Source organism: Temnothorax longispinosus, unplaced genomic scaffold (genome assembly GCF_030848805.1).
Source record: "Temnothorax longispinosus isolate EJ_2023e unplaced genomic scaffold, Tlon_JGU_v1 HiC_scaffold_295, whole genome shotgun sequence".
In the NCBI taxonomy this organism is placed as follows: domain Eukaryota; kingdom Metazoa; phylum Arthropoda; class Insecta; order Hymenoptera; family Formicidae; genus Temnothorax; species Temnothorax longispinosus.
Window position 1 is genome coordinate 3068 of NW_027270116.1, and position 8648 is coordinate 11715.

Consider the following 8648-nt stretch of genomic DNA (forward strand, 5'->3'; position numbering starts at 1 on the left):
ATCCCTTGCACCCTGTTGCTTAATTTTTGTTTCCTCATAGAGGAAGCTTTGTTTTCATAAACTTCGTATATGGACCTTTGATCGCATGTAAAGCTAACAAGGGAACCTCGCGAAGTGGAAAATTCTGATTTTAATGAAACTTTCCACACATGTAAGGGGAGCAAAAAGATGAATTTAGATATTTTTTGTAGCGGCCCGAAAAGCGGTTTTAAGGGGTGAAACCACTCTTCATAAGTAGAGCGGTTTTTTGCTTTTCTCGATATATTTCAAAAGTATTCGAGATATAAAAAAATGTTTCAAATAAAAGTTTTATGGTAAAAACATCTCTATTTAACCACATTAATAAAATTTTGAAAAAAAAAATTTTGTTTAAAAAGTTATTTTAAAAAATATTATATTAATGTTGTTAAATAGAGGAGATTTTACCATAAAACTTTTATTTGAAACATTTTTTTATATCTCGAATACTTTTCGAAATATATCGAGAAAAACAAAAAACCGCTCTACATATGAGGAGTGGTTTCACCCCTTAAAATCGTTTTTGGGCCGCTACAAAAAATATCTAAATTCATCTTTTTACTCCCCCTACATGTGTGGAAAGTTTCATTAAAATCAGAATTTTCCACTTCGCGAGGTTCCCTTGTAAGTCTAATTAACCAAAGAGTGATGGCAAATTTCGCACATTTTTTGGACCTTAAATTTCAATTTTTTATGGCAAATAGTACTGTTAGATGAAACATTAATCCCAGTAAAATTTCAAGATGAGCATAGACACGGTTTCGGAGATACAAGAAGGTGAAAGATGATTTCCAGTCAGGGTGTATTGCATAAGGAAGAATGAGTGGCTGAAGTTCACGTATTATTGAAAGTATTTTCTGTCGCCATCTCAATCTGTGAGAGGCAAGAGGACTCACATTAAAAAAGCACCCCAATCTGTGAGAGGCAAGGGGACTCACAGTAAAAAAGCAACCTGATCCGTGAGAGGCGGTGTTAAGTTTCAGTTCAACTCCATCTATCTCGGGGAACATGCTAGACGAAAACTAAGGTCATATTTGAATCCGGCGTAAAAAATCCATAAGAAACGATATATATCACTTTGTTATATATATTTTATTCCTTGGTATGGACACTTGAAGAGTTTCGTGTACTTTCATGGATTATGAGAAATCATCACTTTCACCCTTTCATATCTCCGAAACCGTGCCTATGCTCATTTTAAAATTTCTCTGGGATTAATGTCCCATCATATAGTACTATTTGGCATAAAAAAGTTTGAAATTTGAGGTTTAAAAAATGGGAGAAAAAACAGGTCTTTTTGCCATCGCTCTTTTAAAGAATTATATATGAAATAGGGATAGAAAAGACGGAAGAAAAAAATGCTTTTTAGTTTTTGATGCCAATGTGTTCAGAATGTTCTAAAACGTTGGAAAATCGTAATTTTATAAAATGTCCGTATGTGTGTGTATGTGTGTGTGTGTGTGTGTGCGTGTGTGTCTGTGTGTGCCAAATTTACCGAAATTTTTATAACTCATCAAGAACTGATTAACCAAATCTTAAAGAATTATATATAAAATATATAATAAAGGGGTAGAAAAAACTGAAGAATAGAATTAGAAAAATTGCTGATAATAAAGGGGTTATCGATTTCTATCTAAAAAAATCTACATGATTACTCTAATTTCCGCGAATTTTGAGATATCGAGTTTAATTTTTTTTTATGGATAGAGTATCATTAAAGGTAGGTTGGTGTTGAATTTGACAATAATCGGTGAAGGGGTTACCGATTTTTGCCTAAAAAGTGTACAAGTTATACATGTAATCTTATATATAGAGTATTATTAAAGAAAGGTTGTTTTGAATTTGACGAAGATTGTTGAAAGGGTTACCAATTTCTGCCTAAAAATGTATAGGGTAGACCGAATAAATATCTAAGTATTTGATGGATAGAATATCATTTAAGGAAGGTATTAAACTTGGCGAAGATCAGTAAAAGAGTTACCAATTTTTGCTCAAAAAGTTACATGTATAAGTTATACATGTAATTTTATATAGAGTATCATTAAAAAAAGGTTGGTACTGAATTTGGCAATAATCGGTTAAAGGGTTATTTCTTTATAAAATTTTGAATTTTTTGAGAAATGTTTGTGATTGCTCTAACTTTCGCCAATTTTGAGTGTTTCAGGCTATTTATAATTCTATTATATTCTTCAGTCCTTCCTATCCCTGAGGGAGGAAGATGTCCTGACTGACTGACTCACTCACTCACTCATCAACGCCCAGCCCAAACCTCTGAACCGAATTTTTACCAAAAGTATATGAAATAGGGGTAGAATTTTCCGGGGAGTGCCACTATGTGTATAGTTTTTTGTTACCGATTTCCTGGAAACCGGTTTTTTTAATTTTTCTAATTTTTCGGGAAATAATTGGCCGAATCTCAAAGAATTATAGATCAAACAGGGGCAAAATTTTTCGGGGAGTGCTATAAAATGTATAATTTTTCGTTACCGATTTTTTGGAAGCCGGTACGGAAATTTTTTCAATTTTTCGGGAATTTATTGACCGAATTTTAAAGAAGTAGTGGTAGAATTTTACGGGGAGTGCCATGATGTGAACAGTTTTTGTTACCGATCTTTTTGAAAACTGTTTTTTTTTTAATTTTTCCAATTTTTCGGGAAATAATTGATTAAATCTCAAAGAATTATACATGAAGTAAGGGTAGAATTTCCCGGGGAGTGCTATAAAATGTACTATTTTTTGTTACCGATTTTTTTGAAAATCGGTTCCGAATGACCAAATCTCAAAGAATTGTACATAAAGTAGGGGTTGAATTTCCCGGGGAGTGCTATAAAGTATATAATTTTTCGTTACCGATCTTTTTGGAGGGGGGAAGGAGGGAGAGAGAGAGAGACTATTTGCGTGTCTTAATACACATGTTCTCCGGGGCGAAGCCCGGCGGGGCATGCTAGTTTCATATATATTCTTCAAGATTTGATTGATTAGATCCAGCTTTATACGCGATTAAAGGTCCATATGCGAAGTCCATATATGGACCATATGTAGCTTGAACTCCCAAGGTCAACATCGATTTTTGTTTGTGTATAAGAGTTCTTTATTAACGTTTTAATATAACATATGATTTTTGTCAAATTTATTTATTCAAAGTTCCGTTTGCAAATCTTCTTAAAGAAGCATGTAAAAAGAGCTTCAGTCTAATGTGTCATTTTTACATGTTTATGCGTGTAAAAATAACATATTTGGATTTGCAGTATAGGCGTAAAATGTATCCTTACAATATTATGTTAAAATTAGAAAAATTTCCGAGACTAGAGACCGTTTACCTGACAGATGCGCAAGTAGAAAACGGAACGCATAGAGCATTTTTTCGGATTCATACCAGTTCGGATTGGGACAGGTCTTCAAATGTAAAAAGAACAGTATTTTAATGCCCTCCGAACTTGTGTGTGTAAGTGCAAAATACAATAAGAGTTTCAATTCTACAACTTGACGCATCCCTCCATTCTGCAACTTCGCTGCGCGTGAAATTTCTTTTAAGCGTATTGATTGGCAACGAAATAGAAAATTTCTAGAGACTCAAGAACTTTTCTATCATGTAACCAATCAACATGTTTGAAAAATTTGTCGCACGACAAATGAAATAGTACCCTTGCTACTGCACGTGTCTTGAAAACGATAGAGAATTGAGGGAGTAGCAGGAATGACGCGTGGTTCCATGTGTCCGTGAACGAATAATATAACTGAAAGGTCCGTGGTTCGATCCATACTTTCACCCTAAATATTTCTCGATTAAGAGCAGGATTCCTCGTTTAAGAGAAGGAAAAAAGTTTAAAAGAAAAACAAATTTACTCTTAAAAGGGAATATATTAGTTTAATGTGAAGTCTTATTTACACTGCAAAAACCTCTTCGACTTGTTGAACCATTACACAGCGAAGCTTCTTCGACTGATTCAATCTCCATACGGCAAAACCACTCTATCATGATATTAATTATTTTACAGATTTTACTTGAATTATATGTAATAGAAACATTTAATTTTAGTCAATTTGATTATTTTGTGTGTCAAAGTTTACGATTATTTTGAAAATTTACTTTAACTTTTACTTATGTGTTAAAATAACTTTAAGACGTGTTGATTTTTTAAAGTAATTGTGTTAAAAGAACTTAAAATAATATTCAATTTCTAAATGGCATATGTAAAGTGTTAAGTTATTACGTTGACATAAATGTAACACACGAAAATGTTAAGAAAAAAATAACATACCTGTTGTATGTTAATTTTACATTGAAATAATAATCAAATCTTGGTAACACAAGAAAATTTTAATATTTGGACCGCTATGTACATACACACGATTTTTTACCGTGTACGAAATGAAAATCGGTGTTATCGTGGGACATTTTCTGTGTAAATAATTACCCCTTTTTTGTTACTTTCTGCGGTTTTGACATCATACTTATTAATTTTATTAATTCTAGCATGAGTTTCTTATCTTCTATGTTCTTTATCTTCTATGCATGATTTTTTGCCAAAACTTCTTAAACATTAGACTGAGAATGTGTTGACGATGGTACTCTTATCCTCATCAGGTAATCTAAATTTTATTTGCGCTTTAATACTGACTAAAAGGAATTTCTGATATATTTTTTATATTTTAACTATTATAGACTTTGTTATTGACCCCGTGCTTTATTTCGTTTTGCTAGATCACTTGATAAGGACCCGAAGCCTGAGTTGAAACGTTGTGAAGTTCTTATGTATATATTTTTTGCCAATTGTTGTCGATTTAAATACATTTTTTTTGGTAATCTCAGAAAAATTTCAAGTTGAGCATATAGGGCTAGTTCGGAGATACAGGGAATTTAAGTGACCAACTTACCAAAATTGTCCTAGTACAATACAAACTGTATAGACACAAAAAAAGTCGAAACTTTGATAATTATATTTTAAAAAGAATTAGTCCAAATGGTTCTCTGACCACTGTACTAAACATCCATTTACACCCTGTTGCTTAATTATTGCTTCCTCTTATATAAAAAAAATTTTATCGGGTGTTAAATTTAAAATGCGCAAATAGAGTCAATGGTTTTAATTATAATATTATAAAAGCATAATAAATTAAATCCATTCGATTCTATCTATGATTCTCTTCACTAAAGATATCTATTCCCCCCTTCTCTCACTCCATAAGCTTTTAGCTCACTAAAATTCAATGTTTTTATTGCTTTGCAGTATAGTTGCTTTTGCACACAGGAAACAGAAACGTTTATCAGGGTGACAAGTACTGACCAGAAACGACGTGGTAGCTAGTAAGTTTTTGATTTTTGGTTTTCAGGAAAAAAAGGCACGTGATTGGGCCAATCACGTCGCGTCTTGCCGTGCAGCAAGTGTTTACGCATCTTGTGTGCAGGAGTGCAGGAGCTAAAAGTCGAGAGAGTAGCGTCAGTAGTTGAGCACGTGGTGCTACTGATGCCATATATGTAAGAAGATGAGAGACATACATACGTATTAATAAAAGTAAGTAATGCAATTGTTTATGCGTTTACTTCAACGAACACACATTTGAGTGCATATTTATCGCATTGATAATACGTACTGTATTAGAATGGAAAATAACAGCAATGAAAGCGGGAAACCGCGCGAAACAGTGACACTGATTTTTAAAGAGGAGCGATTCGAGGTTGAGAAGGAAAAACTGATCGACAAGAGTTAGTATTTTGCTAAGCTTTTGCAAAATACCGCGAATTTTCTAGAATATGGACAGACGGAACACGTTATCAATTACGATATTTCCTCGATTTTGTTGCAGGTGAGCAGATTTTAATTCTCGTCAACATTCACAGAAAAACAATCGCTTTTTAAGCGTACAAAACATTGTTTTTTTTTGTGTAACAAATTTGTTATATACAAATTTTTAACAATGCATGTTTCTAAGGCCTCCGCACAATGAAAAATATAAGGAACAAAGAACAGATATTAGCGATTAGAGCTAAAGAATCAAGTATAAAGTTGAATGCACGATGAAAAATACAGGCAACAGAAACAGGGAATAACACAGGCAATAGATTTTTAATCTATCAGAAGCCGTGTATTAATGTTACACCAGCTTTATTCCTGAATTCTTATTTTTAATCGCTATCTGTTCCTTGTTCCTTATATTTTTCATTCTGCAAGGGTCCTTAATATATAAATGTACATAGAAATATATTACATCAGGTGTTATCGGCATGCATCATCTCATTGCGTAACCAAAATAGACAAATAATTTTATAGAATTTTATTGATTGGGTTCACAACGACGAAATTGCATTTACATCTGCAACAAGTTATGATTTTGAAGAGCTTGATCGTCTCGTGGATCTGTTGGAATTAAGTAGTATATTTATAGCAGATACCTTACAACACTTGTTAGTAGAAGATTTAACCAACAGGCTTGAGAGACACTATTTTACGCCACCAAAAATTGCAATTAGAATTTGGTCATTGGCACAAGAATTGAATATTAACGCGCTACAAGATTTTTCTTTGGCTCTTTGCTTAGATCGTTTCAACGAACTGCCACTTGATTTAATTTGTGAGTTGTCGAGAGAAAATTTTTGAAGTTAATCGGAAACATTAATGTAAGAGCTACAAAGATTGATTTGTTTGATATTATAAATCAGTGGAAGAACCATCATCATGTGAGTATATTATTTTCGAACATTGAGAGTAATATAAATTTTGAAATAATACTTTATCTCTAATAAATGTCAAATAAAATGGATTTCTAACTCAAGGACATATATCTTCCACATATGTACTTTTTTGTTTTCTTACCATATAGTATTTATATATATTTTGTTCATTCATGTATTACATTTCTCCGAATAACAAATTCTTTTTTACAGGATTTTACAGTTTCTTTAGAAATTATAGAGGATAAAAAGCAAAAATTTTACCTTGTATCATATCTTGTGAACATGCTAACAAGATATGTGAACAATATATTCATTGCTGGGACGGTAAAGATCTTCTGGAACTAACTTCATTCGAATACCCCACAGATATTATCGAACATTGTTCTAGCACTGGCAAATTTCCTATAGGAATGCAAATCACTGCAAGAAGTATGCAGTTTGTTTCTTTTATTCCGTCTATTTTAAAACAGTATTACCTTGCTTACTTAATTATTACTTTTTGTGATCTTTTTTTAAGGATACGATTTGTATCTTTGTGGTGGAGAATATGGTATTGGTTCAGGAATCTTTAACAAAATATATGGCGTTATTCTTTGATATCTAAGAAATGGATTCTTGAGACAGTGTAAATATCCTATAATTATTAGATAAATAAGAATAAATAGATAAGTAATAAAATGAACAAAATGTTATATCTGTTAAAATCGTTTACAAATATTTTAGTATGCCTGTTGAGAGAAAAGATATGATTATTGTGTTTTTAAAAAACAAATTGTATCTTGTGGGCGGTGTGGGACTATATTATGAAGAACTGATGACTGTTGATATCTATGATATTTATACAGGTGATTTTTTAATTGTGCAGCTACATAATGCGCATTTCGATAATATTATGTGCAAAGTATATAACGACTTACTTAAGTATATATACATATAATGATTTTAAACAGAGATTATAATATATACTTTTGATACAGATCATATAGGATTGCTTCTCACAATTATCATTTATAAATTTAATGCTAATCTCTTTAAAATTACCTTCCTTAAAATTATTTTTTATTGATTAAAACACATTATTTTGTTACATAAATTTTTGCTTTTGTATGTTAAACATGCATAGGTATATGGACTTCAGGTGCAAAGCCACCTATTACGACCTTTTCCTACTCGCCTTATTTAAGGGATCAAGGTACTGGTTATTCATACAGGCCAAGTCGTAAGATTGCTTCTCATTATTATCATTTATAAATTTAATGTTAATCCTTTTTTATTATATTAATTTTTTCTTTTGTATTTAAACAAATGCATAGGTATGTGGTCATCACCAAGGTTGACGGTAACATTAACCAGCAATTCTGAACATTTCATTTTTAAAGATACGTTAATTATACATCGATTACATTATTTCTATAAATATTTTCCTGATAAAGATGTATGGAAAGAGATATATTTGGGAGATATTTGTGAATTAAAGCATATCTTACGTGATACATTAATACTGGCTTTTCAAACTATGTCATGTTACATTGGAAATATTAAATTTATGCACATAGTAGGTGTGAAAGGAATCTAAAGTTTACATTAATATTTATTGCAGATGTTGATTATCGCCAAGATAAAATGGTTTTGAAAGTTGTCACAGATACATGCAACGTGAAAGGGTGTAATAATATAATAAAGACTTATACTTACTTAACCCGTAAAAAAAAAAGGCTAGATATAGACGGACATTTCTTCTACCTAACTCCATTCTTTCGCGAGTACGGCAAAGAATGGAGTTAGAACCAGCTGTACTATTATATGCAGATCGCATAGTACGCAATGAGACGTTACACTTGCATAGTATTCCTATTCAAGATCTAAAAAAGTTCCGTTCCTTATTCTTTACCAAGATGAACTCAGTTAGAAGATTTTTTTATCTACTGAATCCAGCTCATTTGCATACAACGTA

At 31.9% G+C, this 8648-nt stretch overlaps 1 pseudogene; it reads left to right on the forward strand.

The window, feature by feature from the left end:
• The first annotated feature begins 5530 nt into the window (after nt 1-5530).
• On the forward strand, nt 5531-7539 carry LOC139824214 (uncharacterized; annotated as a pseudogene).
• The last annotated feature ends 1109 nt before the right edge of the window (nt 7540-8648 follow it).